Source organism: Lissotriton helveticus, chromosome 6 (genome assembly GCF_964261635.1).
Source record: "Lissotriton helveticus chromosome 6, aLisHel1.1, whole genome shotgun sequence".
NCBI classification, from domain to species: Eukaryota; Metazoa; Chordata; class Amphibia; order Caudata; family Salamandridae; genus Lissotriton; species Lissotriton helveticus.
The window spans coordinates 1,961,519,038-1,961,543,766 of record NC_136067.1 but is presented as its reverse complement, the minus strand read 5'-3'; positions in this window follow the sequence as shown (position 1 = coordinate 1,961,543,766).

Sequence of the window (24,729 nt, the reverse complement as noted above, 5' to 3'; positions counted from 1 at the left end):
ATAGCTGACCTGTCACTGACCCAACGCACTCAATAGGTGACTGATACAGAGCGCTGCGGAGCACTCTGTCCGAAATATTCCATAGACTCTGGAGGTTTTACTAAACCTTAAGTGCTGGCGGAGCACTTTGCTGGAGAATTCGCTAACCCAATCGGGGTTCTGACTGATAGCTGCAGAGAGGGTGGAGCGCAGGCGTTGCTTCCGAACGGCGGGTGCTGGTCGTTCCTTGGTGGTCCTGTCCTGATCCTAATCTGGGTTTCCTGTCCTGTCCTGGGGTGTCCATTCTGCATCTGCTGTCCTGTCGATGACTGTCCTTCCTTGGGGTTTAACCTGTCCTTAACTGACCCGTGGCCAGGGTTGGTCTTCACACCAGTCTAGGTAATTATAGTGCTAAAAAGACTATTCTGCACCTTCTATTTTTCTGTCTTTGCTTCAATAAAGACATATCTTTGCATATGTTAAATTTCCATGCTTTTCGCAATGTACTATATAAAAGTCATACGTTATTTCTCTTAGCATGTTCCTATGTTACCCGTCCTTTATGCACCCTTCTCCATACAGTTTATGACACAATTTTCTCCTGCAAGAAAGTAAATGTTGCTAGAATAATAGCGTGTTCCCTTTTTCACTTCCTGTAGATGATAGGATTTCCAAACTTTCTTCCAACTTTTGAAGTATTTCCCAGTAATAAAAGTTCTAGGTTGTGCCCAATTTTGCCCCATCTATAGTTATACATTCTTGAGTTCCATTCCTGAAAATCTACTTAGCATGTTTCCCTGTTCTTACCTTCCTTTAGACTCATAAATGGTTGCCCTGATTTATTTTATATATGGTTATGTGATCTTTGTTAGCCTGATCATTGATTGTCTATTGGTTATAAACTGTATGCTTGCTGAATCTGAAATCTAGATAAAATCTTTAAAACTTCCCAGTAGTCTGTGGTCTTCATAAAATACAGAAGAATATAAAGTTGATATTGTATTGTCTGCCTTATCTTTTACAGCTAGCTCCCTGATCCATTGTGATCGTAGGTACCCGTAATGGTGGATTGGTAAGTCGGGTACAGTAGAAATAAAATAGGAAGGAATCAGGGTGACTGGTAGTAGAGTGTAAGGTCACCTGATTAATGTATATGATAAATTGAAGTTATGGGCCCGATGCGTATATGGTAAAATTGTTGGTTAGGTGACCTGCGCGCTCTATCACAACAACCTAGAATACCCCCTCTATAGCCATCCATTTCTCTGTGTTTAAATGAGTGCACCGGCCAACTCTTCTTGCAACCTATAGATATGACAGTAGCGGATGCTAGAGGACGGGGATGATGTGGCGGAGGGGTTGTGGGGGCCGGGAGAGTGATGTAAGGAAAATGAACTTATCTGGAGCGGCCGGCTGACCTCCGACTCTCCTCCTTCTTCTTCAATCTTCCTTCTTCCTGACTCAGCCAGCCACAGGAAGCACACAGGCAAACAGGCCAATCACAATGCTGCAATGCAGTGTTGTGATTGGTTTTAGCACCGTGGTTCAGCTTTCAGATAGGGACAGGGAGCCTGTGCGCATTCTTCACCAGGCTGTGTAATGCAGCCTGATGGGGAACATGCAAAGTATGCATGGCTGTTTGGCCAGCCCAAGAGGGCCAGCCAAACAGTCGTGTTCCCTTAGCGAGTGCAAGCCACTCCTCTCCCTGCTCCAGCCAGCCCCACCCCGCTGCTGACTGCAATAGTAAAAATAAAATGATAATAATACATTATTATTTTCTTTTTCTTTTTGAGCAGTGGTGTGATACTCCTCAGCCTGAGCATAGGATCTGCCACTGAGCACAATAAGTATTTATTTTACACCATGCGGGTCATTTAAGTGAGGTATGTCTACCTCGGCCACCATACTTACAAGCTTTCAAGCTTGACAGTTAATTGCATAAGGTAACTTGGCTTGCTGCAATATGTACAGAACCCCTCTGGTGCACATCCGCCTATGAGCCAAACCTTGACACTTATCCCTATTCGAGGCTGCTCTGGGACATGCAAGGGACTACACCTCGCATGGTCCACAGCGGACCCGCAACCACACCCGCACAGTCACAGTGGGAACTGCTCCAGAATGGTTCCTATTCCAGTTCCGAAGTTTTAGATATCCGTAACAGCGCCTTTTTGCTTACGACCATGGTACAGCAGTATTACATTTCCTATTTTTGGCATTTAGATCTGTACCAAAAATGACGCCACACACCACCAAGGAGGGTATATTTCCCCTGCAAAGCCACCTTTAGTTGACCTTGGTTTCTTGGGGACGACACTATATTAGTTGAATCCCGTGAAAGCAAAATTCCTTTTGCCCATATTCGGCATTGCAGTATCTACCCCTCACCCACCACGCACCTGTCAACTACAATCCTCCTACTGCAATGGGGCAGTCAGGTGAGGTGAATTAATCAACCTCTCCCTCCACCTTAAATTGAGGCTGTAGCCATCATTGCAATTGCCCCTGCACCTGGGTGAGGAGGGATTATAGGTGCTCCTGCACTCTGTGCCTCTTGATGACGTGAGTGCTTGTGAAATTACTCTAGAAATAAGGGCTACTCTAACTGGGCATTACTGCCCTTCTTTTACCACAAATGTTTTTTTTTTAACTTCCATAGCGAACATCAACTTTGGACATTATGAGGTATATTGTATGTAGCGGTAATACTCCCTCCAGTTTGGCAAATTGTGACTTAACCTTTTTACCTCTTTTTGAAATCCAGAAAAACAGGGTAGTTTTATGTGAGGGGTTCCACAGACATTCACAGTCACCAAAGGTTAAAAACCATTGGTGTCCCCAGGAAATATCGCAAGATCTGGACACGATGGGCGACATATTGAGGAATTTACCTGCCCCCGCTGCCCGAGCAGGATTAATGAGTGGCACCCTCTGATCCCTGACGTGTATCATGTGGTTATATTATTGCTCTGCTATGATGTTTTTTTAGAATCTGACTAATCATGTGCTGTACTATGGAGATTGACAACTGTCTGCATAATGGTTGTATTATTGTTTTACCTGCATGTTTGGCAGGAATTGTTTGTCATCATAAAAATGGTGCAAATATTATCCTCATGCTCACACAGGTCGTCGTAGGGCTCACGCCCGCTATACTGCAAAATAACCAAATGAAATGTGTTATATAAAACAAACAATGGTGTCAAAAATATGCAGGTCCATGTGTAATCCTCTAGAGGACAGATCCCAGCTAATAACCGCCGGATTCCCATCCCTCCACACCTCCTCTTTAATCCTCCACTCTATCCCTGCATTTGTACAGTGCTACATTGCATTATGGTCAGCTATTTTGGGATTCTATGGTATAATGATGCCTTATTCAAAGGCTATCTTTTCTATACCCATAACATAGCTAGGGTTTACTTTAGTTGCAACTATTGGTTCACTCCTAAAATTAGGATGCCCAGGACTGTTGAGACCTTATGGCAGAGTCACAGGGAACCCTGTTGAGATCCCAGAAGAGTACATCTTGAACTGTATTCACAATTCCTTGGGGGTACAGATAATCGGATGAATTTTACTGAAAATGTTAATGTGATGGCAAGTTGAAGATAATGCGAGTGCATAGAAATGTACTTTTTTCAATTGTCAGATCATCTATTCTTGTTTTCTATATTCTTTGCTACTTGTCATTTTGATTTCACCTCTCATCATGTAGGCCTGAAAGTAGCAGCATGCCAAGGGTTGAGTGATACAGGTAGCGGTCACGATCAGCGGGGATGCCGATGTTGATGCCCCCAGATTCCAACAAGGACTGCGGGCGGTCGCTGGCTGGATGACGTCCAACTGTCTCCAGTTGAACACTAGCAAGACCGAGGTCATGATTTTTGGCAAACAACCGGAACTCTGGGGAGAGAGATGGTGGCCAGGGGATTTGGGTCCGGTTCCCATCCCAGTTGCCGAGCTTAAAAACCTCGGGGTCTGGTTGGACCCGTCCCTTTCGTTTGCTTGCCATACCAAGCGTACGGCGGCCTGCTGCTTTGGTATCCTGCGCGGGCTACGTCCAGTGCTCAAGTTCTTTGACGCCTCCACTAGGCAGCTCATGATCCAAGCTACCGTCATCTCTAGGCTGGATTATGCGAGCTCCCTGTTGGTAGGTCTGAACCAGGCTGAGATTGGACGTCTGCAACGGATCCAGAACGCCGCTGCAAGATCGGTGGTAGGATTACCTAGATCTTGCCCCACTTCCAGTACTCTGCGCTCATTGCACTGGCTCCCGGTGGCCCAGCGGATCCAGTTTAAGGTCTTATGCGTCACCTATAAGATTCTGAAGGGGTCCCCAGCTGTGATTCTGTTGACACTCTTGGCCCACTACATTCCAGCCCGTGCTTTAAGATCTGCTGATCTAGAATTGGCTGTGGTCCCGCGCTTTAAGCGGAGCAGAGCTGGCGGGCGCTCCTTTAGAGTTCGGGCAGCGGTGCTCTGGAACTCCCTTCCCCCAGCGATTCGTGCCCTTGGGGATCTGCTTTCCTTTCGCCGTGCGGTGAAAACTTTTTTATTCCCTTAGTTTAATTTTGTCTGATTATTGTTTCGTTGTGTTGTGCAGCTGCCTTGTCAGGCGCCAGGACGCTCCTTGGCTGGAGCATCTGTGCGCCTAATAAAAACGCATAACATAACATAACATAACATAAAGTGGAGGGAGCTGCAGCTCTGAAAATGGGTGATCCGGATTTTAACTGTCAGTTCATTTCAAACCTTTCTAGGCCCTGTCCCTTCTTTCACTTGCTGAGGATTCCAACTCTGCAGGTGTTCTGAGTGTTTATTCTAACTCTGGCTGACCAATCAGCTTAGCTCTGCTGTGTGATTTAAATCCCTGCTCCTGGTCAGCCTCTGTTTGCTTTTATCATTTCAGAGAGTTGTCCTCTATACCATTAGTGCAGCTCAGCAGATATGTTTGATTACACAAGCTTGCTTTGGAGTGTGTATTCATATAGTGGATTTAAAGGTGGACTTGACAGAGGGGTTCAAATTCCCTAACTAGCAGTAGTGTGAATCTGAAATGACCCAATATTGCCTGCCATGCCACAAAGGCTTGCTATAACAGACTATCTTTCAAAAAAGGTTTAATATCTAGAGCACCTGCCAAAGTCAACACACTGAGGATTCATCTTCTTGCACCAAATAATGTGGAAACCATAATCAGGGCATTTGAGGTTGAAAGCATTCATATTATAATTGCCCCCTTTAGACATCTCTGCAGAACATCAAGTAACATATTCAGATTTGTCTTTTATAATGACATTTTTTACCTGTGTAGTTTGAATTTACTTTTTGATCTTTATTGACTCCTGTAAAGGTCTGCTTTATTTTCATCTAGTATATAGTCATTGCAGATACATTGCTGGTATAAGGTTCAATTTAACTAAAGTACTGAAAGGGCCGGGCCCATATGTTCTGGATCTGTTCTACAGAAACAATCCAATGGTTCCTTTTAGCAGCATGAAAGCGTAGAGGGGAGAAAATGTGTTATTGAGACAATCAATTTTCCAAGAATCTTGTTGGACACATAGTAACCACAGACAACTATGTGAGGTTAGTTTGATTTATTACAAAGCCAAAAGTAACTGAATATAAAGACACCTCAAGACGAGAGTGTATAAGTACATTGGAATTAGCATAAAGCCAAAGCTGTGCACCCAATTAAGATAATGTAGCATAAACAATACAATTGATTCAAGGTGCAGGATGCAGAGGATAGGAAAGAATAAGTCAAAATGTCCCTGCATTGAGGGTTGGTGCATAAAAAGCATTAAATCTATCCCTACACTTTCCCTAAAGTGACATCCGTACTTAAGCATCTTCAGGAAGAAGGTCAACTGGTGTCAACATGTGGAGTCTTCCTAAGAAGTCTTTCAACCATCGATGGGTCATTTAGCATAAAGCTATCAAGATAGAGCATGCTCCCAGATGCTGTCTCTCCAGAGGCAGAAGAAGTGGGCACTTTCCCTACTGCCATCATCACATTATTCATGGATAACATTCCCAAGATTCATTGCAGATCACATCATCTGCTCTGGGTACAAACTTAAAGGTGTTTTTCCATTGGACAATAGTGTTCTTTCCTTGCAAAACGTTGTCCTTGGTTCCCAGGCCTTCCCCAGTGTTAAGCACAATGTCCTTCCTTTATCAACTCAAGCCACATAATGTAACATCTTCTCTCCTTGCCTGACTCCTAGTAAAACAAAGACATTATTCTGGCTAACAAGAATGCTTTTTCACCTGCAAGACAAAATGTCAGTGTGGGAGGGCAGGCCGGATAAACAGACGTGGAGGCTGTAAATAGTGGGCCAGTGGGGCGGTCTTTATTCAACAAGAAAAAAAACGTTTGCAAAGATATTGTCTTTCTGAATTTTGTAAGGGCGATTTCAGTACTTCCTGGGTCGTGGGTGTTCTTCTCTTCGTCAAAGGGACGTTTCTCCAGTGGATGGTCCTTCCCAGGAGGCTCAGAAGAGGAAAGAAAGAAAGAGGGAGCCGTCAGTGTTTGTAGGGTTTATCTTTTACGGCTTTGTAGACACTATGGTCTCCGTCACCACACCCGGTTGGTGCAAATAATACGCGGGTAAAAGGCAAGTGTGAGGGAGTTAGGAGGATATACGAGAGAGGGGGGGGGTTGAAGGAGGCAAATGGTCAGGCGGGGTGTGCACATGAATAAACAGAGGTGATGGGATTGAGTAGGGGATAATGCAACAAAAATATCGGGGTCCGTTATCAAAAGAGCAGTGTTATGGAAATCAGACTTCTATGCCAACACCTTGTTTTTAGCCTCTGAATACGCTCAACAAGTACACTGTTATTAAACACGATATTAGGAAAATAATCAGGCTCACTCGGCTATCAATTCCTCGTTCTTGAATCACCCGCCACCCTTTTGTACACCTCCCGCCTCCCTCCTGTACAGATGAAACCTCCCTACGCCCCAGTCTCTCCTTTCCCCCTGGTTCTAGAAACTCACAGGCTCTGCCGCAACTCTCCCGAGTTGCGGCCGCTCTTCAGCCACCTCCTGTGGGGACCAACACTCCTCGTACCACGTCTCGCCTTCTTCCTGGCCTCTTCTTCTGTGTCGCCTTTCTTCTGGCGTCTTCTCCTTTTTCTCCGTCTGGCTCTGCTTCCTTCTTCCCCTCCTTCCTTCTGGCTGTATCGCGCTCGCTGGTTGCGTCTCTAACCCTTTTCACCTCTTGTGGGGCTCTTCTTCTGGGGTTATCCACGCCCTCTTCATGTTGCTTGTACTGCTGTACGGGGTGAGGACATGGGGGAGGAGATACGTTTTGAACCGTTTTTCCTCCGTGCTGGAATCGGGTGATCTTTACTCGTGCAGGTACGTGTTTTGGGTGTTGAGGGGGCATATATTTCACCATCGGACCTGTCGGGCTCGTCGTCCCCTCACAGTGATAAAGATAATTCCACACTGCACATGAAATTCAACTGTTACTTCTAAAGCAAGAGTTTCCCGGGAACTGCGTTTCCAGCCTACAAAGTTTAGCTAACATAAGAAAACATCATGAAGTTTACGAATTGCTTGAAAAATGAAACATTTGCCTACGTGTAAAATGACACAATAAACATTTTTAGTACATGAATAACAGTCAATTACACAACACAAGTTCTTCACACTAATGTTTTCTGCTAGTCACATTTACCTTCCACATTAATTTTCTATGTTACTTTTCAATGGCCCAAACACTTCACGTTTCAAGTTAATATATTTCACAATTCTAACACGTCATGTTAACACAACAAAGGATTATATAGGGGTGCACTCTTGACGTGTGAATATAATGCACCCCTACAAATAAAATGCAATTTCCGCTACATCAGTACTAAATGCTAAATATTTGGTGAATATTTGGGGTAGTGTTTTTATTGAGAAGAAGAGTGGGAATGCCGGGTGGTAGGAATTTTATGAATCCCCACAGATTTCAGAATTTTCCTTCACAGAAATATGAGGAAAATAAAAGAAATAGTCAAAGTTTGGAGTTTGAAGGCCATCAAAATCCATGCAAACTACACAACCCCAGACTTTCCTTGATACCTTGTTTTAAAGAATGTTTGGCCCATGAAGGTTTTCTTTGGGTGTTGAACGAGTCCTGGCATAAATACCACAGCTACCCACAACTCCAGAATTGGTCAATTATCAGGACAAAATCTTAATCTTACCTTGTGTCTTAGGGGCCTTAGGGAGCCTTTCATTTCACGGGCCATAAATCAGTCACACAAGTGGGGTACTACTATTATCAGGAGATGTTTAGGAACACTGGGTGATCGGACACTTGTCTGGGAATGGGGAACAGCAAAAAGCACAGTGGTTAGAGAAAGGTGGATTATGCTGCTAATAGCCATGCACAGCCAAGAGAAAGTCTCAGTTGCCATCATGGTCTATGGAGAAGAAGGCTAGAGAGAGGATAACAATTACTGAGAAGTACAAAGAAGATAGAAAAAAGAGAGAGAAGTCCTTAAAAATGAGAGAAGAGAGGAGGAGCTTCGCGGGCATCCAAGATGGTCACGTGAGCACAGAGCTCCCCGGATCCGCGCCGCCCTTCGCAAATATCCTGACTACATCCTGATTTTGAAGATGGGCTTTTGTTCGCTAACCCTCGCTGATCTCAACATTCTTTGACAAATTGAATTCGGATGTTGGGATCCACTTTTACATCGCCTCGAACTTTTGCGGCCCGCCCCGAGACGGACCGGGGGCTCGGTTGCTCGGCAGGCCGGGGAGTAGTTCAACAACAACGGCTGAAGGGGTCTCCTCTCGATCGACCCCAGTTTAATTTCAGTTTCGTTTTCTACTCCCGGCTCAGATTGATGGAAGCGCTGCCCTGATCGATCCTCGGCCGGCCTGGTGTTTCTACACTGCTTTGTGCTGTCCCTACTGAGTGCCTTATCTCCAGCTTTCTTGGCGCCTCTGCCAATGTGATCCAGTTTCGTTGTCTGCTTGGCCACTCTACACCCGGCCATTTTTACCAGGTCGCGCGGGCCCCTCCGGGGTCCCTTCTCCAATATGGCCACCAGACCTGATACTGAGAGGCGCAAGATCAAGACACCTCTCCGTGGGGGACAGATCCAGACGAACATTATGGATCATTACTCTCAGTTAAAGGGGTCCCCCGGCGGTGCTGGTCGCACTTCTGACGATCCTAAGGCTGATTCTGCGGCGACCTCGGAAGTATCGTTGCAAGATGTCATGGGTGCCATTACCAGCATGAAGGCCTCCATGGGACAGCAGTACGAGGCCCTTGCCTCTAAGATTGACACGGTGGCCGTGGACATCACGCTGATTAGAGCGGACTTGGCAAAGACTAACGAGAGGGTCAAGTCGTTGGATTTGAAGACTTCCAGTCTTATTACGGATGTCACAGATGCTCATACTGAGATCGGTAACCTGCGTTCCTCTCACGACATGATGGCTCGTCGTCTCGAGGATTATGAAAATAGGGCCCGTCGTAACAATGTACGCCTTATCGGTGTCCCTGAGAGTCCCGAGACGCCTGCAACTGACCTTCTTGTGGAAGATCTGGTCACGAATTATCTCGCTCCCGCCGGACTTAGCAAATTCTTTGCTGTTGAACGGGCCCATCGAGTCCCAGGTAGGAAGGCAAAGCCGGGTGCCACCCCGAGGCCTATCATTGCCAGACTATTCCACTTTAGGGATAGAGACGCTATCCTTCAAGCCTTGCGGGACAAGGGCCCTGTGAAATTCGAAAAAGCCTCCGTGACCTTTTATCCCGACTTTACACCGCTCGTTCAGAGGCAGAGGCTGGGATTTCAGGGAGTAAAGAGACGGCTGCGGGACTTGGGCCTTAAGTACGCCATGTTGTTTCCGACCAGACTTCGGATCGAATATGGGGAACGTACGTTTTTCTTTGATCGCCCGGACAATGTTAGTGACTGGCTTGACTCTTTGCCCAAGAGAGACGATCGACCTGGACACCCTGGTGGCGTCGACGGTGGCGCGCCAGAGTGAAAGTGACACCGCGGATCCTGGCGTCTGAACTTTTCTACTATTTCAACTGAGTCTGGACATTGGTTCTCTTGTTTTTAGTCTAGATTGGCCCGAGGGTGGCGGGGGGTGAATGGGGACTCTTCCTCCTCCTGGGTTCTTTGTGTAGATTAGTTTATTGATGGGGCGACAGGCACACTTCAAGTTGGGGTGGCTTATGAGTCGTACGCAGGGGTGCAGGGTGGGAGGTGTTGTAACGGGCTCAAGTTGGAGGGTAGCGGGGGGGTGTGTGTGTTTCTTTTTATTCACGAGGCATCGTATTGTTTTTTTCCTTTGATCTGGTCAGTGGGTCCTGTGTGGGTGCTGCTCTGCCTACTTCTTGGGGATGGGGGGTGGCGAGTTGAGACTGCTGTCCTGGAATGTCAATGGGTTGGGAGACGGGATAAAGCGAGGGGTTGTGTTACGGTTCCTTAGACGCCATTCTCCCGACATTGTCCTTTTGCAGGAAACACATTTAATAGGTAACGCATGTCAGGCCAGGCTGGTGGCTCACTCTGGGTTTACTTCTGGTTCCAGGGGGGCCGGCATTCTTATCCGGTCTTCTCTCCCTTTTGAAATTGATGAAGTGACTCTTGACGACAGGCGGCGCTATGCGGCGCTCACTGGTAGATGGGAGGGGAAGACACTGTCCATACTTTCTGTGTATATTCCTCTGGGCCTACAGGCCTCGACTTACGCTGATCTCGGCAGGGTTATATTGGGGCTTGCTGAGGGCCTCCTGATTCTAGGTGGGGATTTTAATTCTGTTGTTTCTGGCACTTCTGATCGTTGTCCCCCTAGGGATATGCCTAGATCCCAAATGTGGCTGAGTGACTTGCTCGAAACCTTCGGGCTGGTAGACAGTTGGAGGTTGATGCACCCCACGCAATTACAGTACACTTTCCATTCCGGGGCCCATGGCAGTCTCTCCAGATTGGATTACCTCTTAATGCCATCGGTCCAATCCTCTTCCATTAGGGAGGTTCGTCAGCTTCCTAGGGGTATTTCTGACCATTCCCCTCTGTGGCTTAGTTTTGAGGTCGGGGCGGGCAGTGAGGGTAGAGATGCCCCTATTAATCCCTGGTACTTCCGCAATCCCAAAACCCGCTCTGAACTTGTGAAAGCTATTGACCATTATTTTGATGAAAATGTGGGGTCTGTTTCCTCCGCTGTTTCATTGTGGGAAGCCTTTAAGACGGTTGTTCGTGGGCAGTCCCTGTCGCTGATTGCCGCCGCCAATAGGGCTAACAATGTGGAACTTGTACGCTTGGAAACAGAAATAACTGCACTTGAGGATGATCTTGAATCAGGAGTCTCTCGCGCAAAGCTGCACTCCCTCGGTTTAAAACAAGCCGATTATAGAGCTCTTGTTACGGATGCGGCGAAAGTGATGTATAGAGAGCAACAGGGTAGGTTGTATGATGTGGGAGACAAGGCTGGTAAGCTGCTTGCGTGGTTGGACAAGAAAGAGAGAGTGAATCGTGTTGTTCCGGTGATTGTTGGTCCTGCTGGTGAGTGTGTTACGGACCCAGTTGGGATTGTTCAGTGTTTTGTAGACCACTTTAAGATTGTGTACGCCTCGGTCTGTGGTAGAGATGAGGAAGACTCTCGCTTGCTGTTGCGGGATATCGCATTGCCCCGCCTTTCTGACGCCGACAGAGACCTCATGGAGGCTCCTCTCACGGTAGATGAAGTAGCGGTTGCTATACGTTCCCTCCGTTCTGGCAAGGCAATGGGCCCCAATGGTTTACCCATTGAACTGTACAAGCTGCGACCCGACAAAATGGCGCCCTACTTAAGGGAGATGTTCCTTGAGGCTTTGGAGTCTGGTTCCCTTCCCGCTGATCAACGACTTGCTACCATTGTAGTTATCCATAAGGAGGGTAAGCCGCGGGATTGTTGTACTTCGTACAGACCTATTTCTTTACTTAATGCCGAACCTAAAATCCTAGCTAAATTGTTGGCTAATCGTTTGATTAAGGTGATCGGAGACTTGATCCATCCAGATCAGTCCGGTTTCATTCCACATCGCAACACCGCCCTTAATCTTCGCAGACTCCATGGAGTTCTCGCGAGAGCTGGGACGCTCGCCGAGCCGGCCATTTTGGCTTCCCTTGACGCTACCATGGCCTTCGATACCATCGAGTGGCCCTACCTTTGGGCGGCCCTCTCGAAGTTTGGATTTGGACCGGTTTACATCGCCTGGGTGAAACTTCTTTACGAGAAGCCTTTGGCTCAGGTGGTAGTTAAGGGGAAAGTGTCTTGTGTTTTTACACTTGGGCGTGGTACCCGGCAGGGCTGCCCGCTGTCTCCGCTGCTTTTTGCCATCGCTTTAGAACCTTTGGCGGAGTGGCTCCGTTGGGAGCCTTCAATGCAGGGCATCCGGTGGACTCCCGATTTTGAGGATCGAATCTCACTATATGCGGATGACATCCTTCTCTACCTCACCTCCCCTCGGAAGTCCTTGAATGTACTTTTTGATGTTCTGAACTCTTTCGGAAAGAACTCGGGTCTCATTATTAATTGGGCTAAATCCTGCGTCTATGTTTTGGCGGGCGATCTCCCTCCATTGCCTCGTAGATTTCCAATTCAAGTAACTGAGACCGGCTTTAAGTACTTAGGGATTTACGTCTCCTTGGACCCCTCTGTGCGCTACGAGCGTAATTTGTTACCCCCCCTTCAGCGGCTCAAGCTTGATGTTGCACGCTGGCGTAGGTTGCGCTTTTCAAAATGATGTCGCTGCCTCGATTTTTATATGCACTTCAAAATTCATTTGACCCAGTTTCTTCGGGTTATTTTCGTGAAGTGGAGTGCCTACAGAGACGACTGGTCTGGGATGGACGCGCGCGCATTGCTCTTTCCAAACTCACGCTTCCGTGGTATGACGGTGGTATTGCCCTCCCGGATATCAGGCGCTATTATTGGGCTTCTCAGTTGAGTGCGATCAACCACGCGACTTATGCTCCCGGCCCTGCCCCGGCTTTTTCAAGGGATAAATTTCTTCTGCCAGGAGGGACTTTTAACAGGGCGTTGTATTCCAGGGGACTCTATGGAACACTTACCGGTCCCACCAAAATTGCCATACGGGTGTGGCAGGATGCAAATGCGGCATTGGGGTGGTGTGGTAGGTTCACCCGCGCGACCCCTTTGTATGATTCTGAATGTTTGGGACATCTGTGGAGAACGAAAGGCTTTGATAAATGGGATATGATTGGTATAAGCAAGGTAGGTGATCTATGGACGAAGGGTACCGTCAAGTCCTTCGATGTGTTGAAAGCGGAGTACGAGCTTGGTGACACGGAATTCTTTAGGTATGTTCAGGTCCGTCAAGCTCTACTGTCAGTTTTTGCTGTGGGTGATGATATTCCTGAATCCTCCCCTCTTGAGGACCGCATCCTAGATGGCCATGTGCCCGACAGCACGATTTCACTGATCTATAAGAAACTGATCAATAATAGAGCTGATTTGCTTGTGCGCCTTAGGGCTATTTGGAGTGCTGACGGACTAGAAGTGGATGACGAGGACTGGCAATCTGCTTTGTCCTCGCCTAAGGAGGTTGCTATTCCTGCTCGCCTTAGGTTTGTCCAGCTTAGGATCCTCCATCGTGTGTATGTTACTGGTCCGAGTCTGGTTCGTATGGGTTATTCTTTAGACGGGTTGTGCAAGCGTGGCTGCGGTATGTCTGGCACCTTCCTCCACATTCTATGGGAATGTCCGGAGGTGGTTGAGTTTTGGTCCCGAATACATGTGGTGATGGAGAGAGTTACTGGTGTGTCGCTGCTGCCCGAAGCCAGGCGTTGTCTGCTGAATGTCTGGGAACCTAATGATTACAACACTGCGCAGATCAACTGGGCGACCCTTGGTAATATGGTTGCGAAGAGAGATATCGCTCAGCTCTGGGGATCCCACAGGCCACCCACTGTATCAAAATGGAAGGAGAACATGGATTGGTGCATGTTTCAGGAGAAGACTGTGTACCTATCCCGGGGCAGGCCCAAGAAGTGAGGTAGGATCTGGTCTCAATGGAATGCATATCGTGGAAATATATGTACTCCCCCGCAAGATGTATATCCCGAAGCCTCCTTGCCCCCCTAACTGGCATTCCGATTTCTATTGTAGATAGTATTACTGTTTGTTTCCTCGCCTACCCCCCCCCACAAATATTGAATGTACTGTCTGTACTGTACACTAGAGCTCTGCCTACATGGACTCATGATCGTGCTTTACTGTATTTTTGCCTTGTGAGTTTTGTTAATTTGTTTATTTGACTGTTTTAATAAAAAAAATTAAAAAAACAACAACAAAAAATTAGAGAAGAGTAAGAAAAAGAAATGAGAATAAATTGAAAATAGTAAGATAGAGCTGGAGAGACAGGACTGGGAAGATAGATGCAGCAGCAACAAATAGAAAGGGATAGCAGGGGAAAGATTGAGAGAGGCAGTGGGGGTAGAGATTGGGAGTAAATAGAGAAAGTAAGAAAGCCGAAAGGAGTGAAATGATAGGTACATGTAAACAAATGGTGACTGGCGATTTTATGTGAACCTTACAGCTTATGTTTTGGCAAATACACCTGGCCCAATGTGATTTCAAAGCACAATTTGGCACTTTATTTTCTAAAAGGTATCTTAGTGTAAGCGCCACAAATTACCTTGCATAGTGGTCTTTAAAATTCTGCTTTTTGCAAACTGCTTAACAATAGCACCCCCTTGTTATTTGTGACTATTTGCTCTTTGTGAGAAGTGCCAACACGTTCTCTTTTAATGCATATCATAATGCATTTCTGTTGGTATAGTCGATGAAAAGTACAACCTACTGGCTGAGAAGGTAAAGTTCTGTAAAGGAGGTAATGTTGTATTCTAGTGTACATTTAAGTATGCCAGTTTCTTAATTGCCTCATAACATGAATCTTGATACAGAATGTCCCAGGTACAACATCCTGCAGGAAAAGAAATGTGAGTATTGAGGTTGTACATTCAGCACTTCAGAGTGTCTGAGGGAGGGCTCTGAGCTGAGGTCAATTTTTTTTTCAAATGTGATAAGCTTTGGATTACACAAAGATTAAACAGTTTAGAAAATACACTGAGCTACCAGTCAGCCTACTTAACTTTACATCCTTCTACTTTAAATCCCATCTAATTGATAGGATTCAATGTTGATTTTTTTAAAAGCCGATTGAGTGTCCTTTAATATGTACCTCAAAAAATCTGCATATTTCTTCACATAGAATCAGACTGTGTGCACCCTGAATATCAAAACTAGAATACCAGAATATCGATGACAGAATATTGCTTCAAAAATATCTATAGGTAAGTAACCATAGTTTTTCTATTCCTTACACCACATATATGTACCTACACAATATATATATATCTATCTTCCAGGTATGTAGATGGGGGTTACGAAGAGTAACTCTATACTTCCCTATATGCATTTCCTTCAGATATTCTGTCCTTCATATCCTTGCACCTCGATGTTGTGAGGGGGCAATATTTAGTAGTACAACGAGTCTTTGGGAAAAGTAGCACCTATAGAGTACAGCTTTAATGTTTGGTCTACTATGCCCCTGATGTATATGCATGCACTCCTGCTAGTGCTAATCTAAAGGTCCGTAGAAACATACTCTCTTCTATCTAGATATTTCTTGAGTGTCTGTTCCTACAAAGCATCTGGGGACACATAAAATAGTATTTGTCCATAATCCTTCTTACAAAAGCTATTTGTGATAAGCTGGACATCCATCTCTGTCAGGCAGGATAAGGATGAGAAAGAATTATGACAGAGGTATATAAGTTAAGGTCTGTGAGGGATATAGGGCTAAACATTGACCTGTGGTCCATCGCAACTGTTTAGAAAATTAAATATGTATTAGCAGATTCATAAAGTACATACATGTAACAGAGCAAAATGTGATTTTAAAATGTTGAAGCACTCTGTATATGTGAAGGAATTTCAAATTAGAAGCTAAAAATTAAGTTGGTATCCATAAATTGATTTGTAGGAGCAGGGCAACTACAGCAAACTCTAGTTTGGACGATTCGTGGTCTTCACTGAGAAGCACTAGTGTGCTCCAACAGAAAGAGAGGATGTAGTAAGAGTAAAAAAATATGTCTCATTTTTTTGGGAGGAGGGGGTCGCTAAAGATCCCGACTGCAAGAAGGACGCCTTGTAACAAGGCTTTGTCGGGCAGGAACTACAATCTGACATTTATCCTGACAATATGCAGGGACTCAGACTTGCCGCCACTCTCTCTGCTATCTCAGCAGGATTGAAGGCCGATTGAGCCCCCTTGGGGAAGAAATGTGGCACAGGACCTGGATTGCAAGATTGCAGCTGGTGAGGCCTAGCAGACCACGTTGCAACCTTGACCTCAGTACCACTATGTGCTGCCCAGGTGCGACAGGCGAGATGGGAGGACTTATGAAGGCTGCACGGATGGCTGACCTTAAACTGGGAGGCAGCATAAAGTGGGTCCTCTGGAAGGCCTGATATTGAGGTGCTTAAGCCCTACTGGACCATAAGGGGTGGGGCCAGCCATGATGGCGGGAGTGGCTATAGATGCCCTGCTTCCTCAGTGGCAGATTAATTGCCCGGTGTTGCATCTATCTCGGAGCCCCAGGCTCGCTCCTGTCCCCCAGTGGTGGTCTCCTGGGGAGAGGCGGGGATATTGCTGGACTTGCCTGCCTTAGGATATTTAAAACTGCATGGAGCCTACACTGCCTATAAACTGTTGGGCTTATTTACAAGCCCCTTGCGCCGCCGGTGCGTCACATTTTGTGACACACCTGCGGTGCATTTTGCTGCCCCATATTTACAAGGACAGAAAAAGCCACCTTGCGTGGCTTTTCCTGACCTTGTAAATACGACCTCTTTACCTGCACCACTTTGCATGAAAGGGGCATTCTATGGGTGTTCCCATGCAAAACCTATGGAATCTGACACATTTCCAGATTTATGAGAAATCGTAAACCTGGTAATGCGTCTGAATGCTACGCCTCCCCAGGGGAGGCGTAACGAGGAGAAATGTATTAATTTCTCCTCGTTTTTTTTCATCATTCTATGAGTGCTGCATTCTGCAGCCCACGTATAATGAGAAATAACCTCTTATGATTGTTTATGTGCAGGATGGTGTCCCTTGCTTGTATTGTGTTTTTAAGAAAAAGAAGATGAATAAAGAGTTTTTAGGAAAAACTACGTTCACATTTGTTTCTTCAGATGACCATAATTTATCATCCTGAATTTTGAAATATGGATTGAATACTTATGGTGTGCATATAATTGATCTTGAAGTTGTGTGCTGAACCACTGCTGTTGATGTTCATTTTGGGAAGCAGTTCCCTTTTAGGGGTGTAGAAGGGTCGCACCTCTGGTTCATTGCACCACTGTGTATCCCATTTTACATTTCTAACTCTGTGTGGATGGGTGCAGGACTTGTGTGCCTTGATCCTTCTCTTTTGCCTAGACAAATCATTCTCAACTTCCACCTGGATGACCCCACATACATTAACTACACCATCCTCCTGGAATGAATGGACAACATCGGCCTCACCCAGTTGGTTACAGACCACACATACAGAGCAGGACACACACTGGACCCTATCTTCAAGTAAGCTACAGAGTCAAATACAGCCATGCCACAGAACCCACCTGGACCAACCACTTCATCATCCACTTCACCATCACATAATCACCTGGAAACACCTTCAACCCTCCCAGCACTTCCTCACACAGCTGGAGCAAAGTGACACAAACCCAGTGGATGGATGCCCTTAACTTCACCCAGCCCAATGCCGCAACCAACGTAAAACAAACAGTCGAGAACTTCAACACCTGGATCACCAATGCCGTAGAACAAGTCGCCCCCTTAAAACCAGCCAAATCCCTCATATCAACCAAAACAAACCATCTGGTACACACTGGAACTCAGCACAATGAAATGCAGTTGCAAACAACTGGAGAGAAGATGGCGCAACAGCGGAGAAGACAGAAAAGCCACCTTCAAGTCAGCCCTCAACAAATACCATCAATGACTCAAAGTTGTGAAAAAGGACTACCTTTCAGATCGCATCAAGGCAAGCGCTGACCACACCTAAGAACACTTCACTATTGTCTGAGTTCTCCTGTCCAGCAGCCACCAAGAACATGATTCCTCCTTCACAGGAACTCTACAGCGCTGTACCCTTGGGATAGTGTTCACATTGCACCAGTGGATAACCAGTAAACTGCGCAGACTGGTGTTGAGACCATACAGAATGTAATGACCACATTTTACGCTACTCTGTACACCTCCACAAGCCACATTAGGCATGACCTCCTACCTGGATGCTGTCCATTTACTGTGGCTAGATGACGGACACCGTAGGTTTCCCCAAAAAACATTGACGTGGGGAATATCATACAAGCAATCAATGGATTGCTTGGAGATACGGCACTGGGCCTAGACGAAATTACTATGACCTTTTACAAACAATATGCTCCTATTTTGGCCCCTCATCTTTTGGCCATTTGTCCCTACTGTGTGCCCAGTCCTGGATGTTGAAAAAGCATTTGACACCCTGGATTGGTACTACATGTTTGGGCCCTGCAGAGTGTGGGCATTTTGGGCAGACTCCTGCGGCTGATTAATCTTCTAATGCTGAGCATCAATAAGAGTCAGGATAGTGCAGACGATAGCACGGCCATTCACCAGCATGGGCACACCAATGACCTTCTCGTGTATCAGATGTGTGCACCAGTGTAGACGTTTGCACACATCCTAAACTCCTTCAAAGCCTGGTGTCTGGGGATTAACTAAGACCTACATAGTTCCGCTGCATCCTGACTGTCCTGTGCAGGTTATTGCAGTTGGTGTTCATGTCCTTCGAATGGAACTGCTCACCTTCAGGTATTTGGGCTTTAATATTTGTCATTTGTTGCAGGAATTAATAATGCCAATCTCAAAAAGGTGATTTCCGTCATGTGGCCTCTGATTGCTTTTGGTATTCCCTTCCTCTACATTGCAGAGCTGGGTGGCAATTTCAAATGCTGATGTTACCATGGCTCCTATATTGCATTGCAACCCTACTGCTTCACGGCCCCTGTTGTACCTTTCGTATATTGAATGTAATGCTGAGGCCTTATCTGGAAGACAGGGATTCGCAGAGTGGCCCCATCCAAACTGCAGCTGCCGTCTAAGCACAGTGTTTGGGTCCCCTGTGTTGGAGCACTGTTTATCAGCCTAACTCCAATGGCCCAACCGGTAACTGGCTGGGCTCATCCTAGTAGAAGGAGAGTGGAGATGGAGACTGAAGCGTGGACTCTGAGACAGGAATTGTTCGTCCCCAACTCCACACTTACAGCATCCTCTGATAGCCTCCTTCAGGTGGTGCATCACTGCCATCGCAGCGCACTGCAGCTATTGCCTGGGGTTCCTGTGTTGCTGTGGAGATTCCCCTTGCCTGTGTCCGATTGGGGAACCACGGGGGCTTATTGTGTCCTGCATATATTACCAGTGTCCGGTAGCCATGTATTTGTAAAGCGGTAGAGTGGATACTCCCCCTCCACCTCCCCACACACCGAAGGATGATTGTGGGTGCTTTGACTGCGCCTTCATTAACTATTCTCGAAGGGCCTCTGGCTTAAGGTTTTTGTTTTATGTATTCATGGTTCAAACTTGTTACACCATCACAATTCACTGGGCTGCGCTGGCTTTGAACATCTGCTACACAATACTGTGATTGCAATGTTGGACTGTAAGGCTCAAACTAAATTAGGGAGATACTTTTCCTATCCGAAGACAAGAGAAAGAGGCAAAATAGTGGACAAGACCAAGGGATGAGATCTACAGACTGTTTCTTGTTGCCTTCACACATCCCTGGGCATATAATGCTTCATCCCTGGCCTTTGTGCTGCTTGTTAGGCCAGCACTTCAATACTCAACGGGTCCCCCAAAGGGTCACTTTAGCAGAGAAAGTGCAAGTGTGGGGGCATCCTAGGTGTGTGTTCAAGTGAGTAATTTAAAACTGTCTAGGAGATATCAAAAGAATCTTTAATGTGAGGACCCTCCTCACAGGGTTTAACCACAAACAAGGTTGTTGCTACTATTTAGGAAAGATTTACTTGAGTAGTTTTAAGATTATGGATATAGTGTAATCAGATTAACATGTTTCGTGCCATATGGTCTGAAAAAAAATCAATGGTGCTTCTTCAGGACAGAAAAAGGAGATAGAGATCCTACCTCACACCTATGTCGTGATGTGTTGTGACGGTATCCCCATGACAAGAAAGATACCTGGTTAAAGTTTAAAAATGATATTCCAAACCTAAGAGGCAGAAAGGAGAAGAAAGAAAAAAGATTTAACTCTGCATATTTTGGTATCTGGTATAATTTGAGTCCTCACATTAAAGATAATTTTGATATCTTCTACACAGTTTTAACTTAGACACGTTCACACACATTATTACCCCCACCACACCTAGGACGCCCCCAAACCTTGCTCTTTTAACCATACGGCTTAAAAACAAAAGATCGCTTCTAAAGTGACCCTCTGGGGGACACGTAGGGAATTACAGTGCCAGCCCTACGAGGAGGAAATAGCCCAATGATAAAGCAGTACATCCTCAGGGATGAGTGAGGGCAACAAAAAACATTCCTTAAGATTCCCTCCCCAGGTCTCGTCCACCATGTTGCCTCTTGCGCTTGTCTTCTGATGGGAACAGTACCTGCCTAATTTGGTTTGACCATAACTATTGGAACCCAGGTACTGCACCTTCATTGCCTCCCATTCCCCCCGCCCCCTCTTTGTATTTTTGGTACTGTAATGCTCAACATTTACAATGTATATGTAAAGTATCAAAACCCACTGGGAATGGTATTAAAAAAATTGAAAATGTCAATTTAACTCTGCCGACATATTAATGGTGCAGTTCATGCTTCCTACTAGACATTCACACCTCTGCCGGGTGTGAGGTAGGCCATATTAAACTCTTAACTCTCAACTGAATGGCAAACGCAAAAGTGATAACATCTATCCTTCTTTTTCAGATCTGATAAAGTATGAAGAGGAAATTTTGGGATTGAAATCTGGGAGCAACACATTGACCCAACAAGCTTTGATCTTGACACACTTTTTGTTCTATCGATTTGTATGGATGTTCCATTAACCCATGGCCCAGCATGGGTGCTGCCAATCTTCCTAGTGTACATATGTTGGTGTGGGTAGGGAGGGGTTAAGGTAGGGATTTTGTGTATGTTGTAATGTTGTATGCATAAATCGGAAAAATCTGTCATCTGGTTAACCTACGTATTAACTTACTATTCTGGACAGGGCCTATAAAGAAGAAGAAACCTTTATTGAAGTCTTGATACTGTTCTAGAGTAGTTTCAGTTTGATCGACAATTGGGGACTCGATCTCCCTTCTAGGTCTGACGTGTACTAGATGTGTGTTTCTGTGATAATCAGATGGGGCTAGAAAAACTGGTGGCAGTAGGAAGGCAATGTAACATGTTCCATCCCAATCGAGGGGCAGACGAACATATGCGGTCTGACCACAAACAAAATAAGAATGACGTGAGGCTTTAACAATAGATTTCCCACTGGCACTATACTCGACAGTAGTAGTACAATCACTATGTCCTACATGTGCGGAACCATTCTTTCTGACACATAATTCGCCTTTGACTGGTAGTACTGAAATAGCAGGTAAATCTGGAGTAGTATCAGACTGAACATTCAGGACCATAAAATTCGAAGAATAATTACCTAAATTATAAACTTCATTTTCTAGATCTAACCCTGTTCTATGGGGGAGACCTTGCTTGTCTGGAAAACATGTTCTATTCAGAAGGGACATATCATTGGAGGATGACGTTAACGTGGACCATGCTCCACACGAACCATTATGTGAAAACGGATAAGGAAAGAGTGGCAGAACTCCCTTCGGTGTCTGAAAAGGGGGGAGTCGACCACACACCCAACAATTAGTAGCATTGCTGGTCTGGTGTGAATAGTGTAACATTCTGATGAATGTATTATTTCTCATAGCAAGACGATAGGATAACTCGTGAGGAGGCAGATCACTAAATGTGTGCTCTACTGTGGCATTAGAAAACTTATTTACATGAGAAATTGGAAAACATAAATGTAATGCATAACTTGTGCAGGTAACCATTAAACTTAGAAACAATAAGAAACTTAAAATGACGATACATCGTATAGAGTTTTGACTAACTCTCTCACTATGGGGGTCTATCTCATACATGTCAGGGACCTGTCTAACCGTTTCACCCGAGAGGGACTTAGACAATTAAACTGGCTGACTTATTTTACTAGACCGGAGTTTTAACTTATACTCCTGCTGCGGAGTTTTCTCTAACAGAGGAACTTTTAATTCAGATTTAAGTTCTGGTTTCAGGCAGTCTTTAGAAATGGAACAGTCCTTTGCAAAAGATTTTTCACGAAGTCCATGGAATTTTTTGACGTGGGACAGGTGAACCCATCCCTTCCTGCCCTCCAATTTCACGGCAGTCCTTGTTGTAAGTAATACCATCTGAGGCTCCTTCCAACGGGGCTCCAGCGGACTTGAACGATCAAAGTTCCTGACCAATACGAGGTCGCCTGGAATGACCTCATGCGGTTTCACCTCGGTGTTGTCTGGAAATGCGGCGGCAACCTGTGAACGACAAGAGTGTAGGGCAGACATCAAGGAAGCTAGGTAATCTGTCAGCATATTACTGGAAACATCTGTAATACTGCGGGGTCTAGGTGTACCCCACATGTTTGGGGGGCGGCCGAATACGACCTCGTACGGGGACAGACCTGATCTGGAATGTGCGACCATCCGCATGTAGAATAGAGCAACTGGCAGGGCTACTAGCCAGTCTACACCTTTCTCTTTACATATCTTGGCAATACGGATTTTCAGGGTCTGATTATGTCTCTCTACGAGACCGGCTGCTTCAGGATGGCGCACACAATGGAACTTCCACTGGTACCCTAACAGAAGGGAAACATGTTTCATCAACTCAGATGAGAATGGCTGGCCGTTATCAGAATACACGACCCTAGGGAGTCCATAACGGGGGAAGAATTCACGAACCAACTGCTTGGCAGTGGTCGCTGCTGTATAATCTGGAACTGGATATGCTTCTGTCCACCTGGACAAAGCGCATACAACTACAAGGACATACTTGAAACCTCGACATCGCTCCATCTGAATATAATCCATCTGGAGGACTTCAAAAGGGTGGTCAGGGGGTTGGAATCCACCTTGTTCCACCGGGACACTTTTACCTGGATTGAACTGGCAACATATCATACAGGTACGGACTTTCTGCTTGGCTACAGCTCGTAAGTGCTTGTTGAACCAGAGGTTCTGTATACTGTCTAACATAGCTTTCTCTCCTAGATGTGCTGGACTATGTGCGGTATTAATAATGACTTGAACCATAGAGTCGGGGAGAAACCATGTGGCTTTTCCCTTCGTCACCCATCCCTGATCTGTCTGGACCCCTCCTTGTTCGGACCATTTCTTTATTTCTTCAGGAGTAGCATGTAACTGTATGTCTATGACATCTTGTGTAGGGTCCTTAACTGTCATACAAGTAGTCTGTTCTGGAGTGGATGTCTGTGTCCTGTTAACTGGAATGTCTGGTGTCTGAGCTGTAAGCTTGGCTGTTCGATCTGCTAGATCGTTACCTTGGGAAATGATGTCAGTAATTTTCGTGTGTGCCTTGCACTTCATGATAGCGATAGCTGTCGGTAAATGTATTGCATCTAACAGAGCTTGAATGAGGAGACCATGCTGAATCTTGGTTCCATGAGAAGTCATGAAACCTCTCTCCTGCCAGAGCACTCCGAAGTCGTGTACAACTCCGAATGCGTAACGTGAATCTGTATATATGTTTACTTTCAGGTTCTTGGCACGTATGCAGGCTTGGGTCAGAGCAACTAGCTCTGCTGCTTGAGCAGACAGGGTGTCAATACGGTGTGTTTCAATAACTTCAGTTTCAGAAGTCACTGCATACGCGGCTACTAGTTCTCCTGTACTAGTTCTCATACATGAACCATCCACATAAAGTGTAAGGTCGGGATTAGGTAATGCAATGTCTGTCAGGTCTTGTCTTGGCTTAGTCATAGTGTTAATGACTTCCACACAGTCATGTGTGGCCGGATTTGAAGTAACTGACGGCAACAGTGTAGCAGGATTTAGAATGTTGCAGCGTCTGATTTCTATGTGTGGCTGGAACAGTGTCAGTTCATAACCTGTTAAACGTGCAATTGTCAAGTGCTGAGTCTGTGTTCGGTTTAAAAGAATTTCCACGGAATGTGGAACTTGTACTGTCAGGGAGTGTCCTAATACTATGGAATCACTTTGTCTGATAGCTAGAGCTGTGGCTGCAACTGACTTGAGGCACGCAGGCAGAGCCTGGGCTACTGGATCTAATGTGCTCGAAAAATAAGCACAGGGCTTGTACTGTCCTGCTTGATCTTGTGTGAGAACAGATAATGCAGTACCATCACGTTCTGTGACAAAAAGTGTAAAAGACTTACTGTAGTTCGGTGTAGCTAGAACAGGTGCTTGGCATAAGGCTTTCTTTAATTCATTAAAAACAAGTGTATGTTCCTGGGTCCAAGGGAGGACAGTCGATACGGCTGCCTCCTGTGTCGTTAACTGTATCAGTGGCTTGGCTAGAAATGCATACTGAGGAATCCATTGTCTGCAGTAAGAAGTGAGGC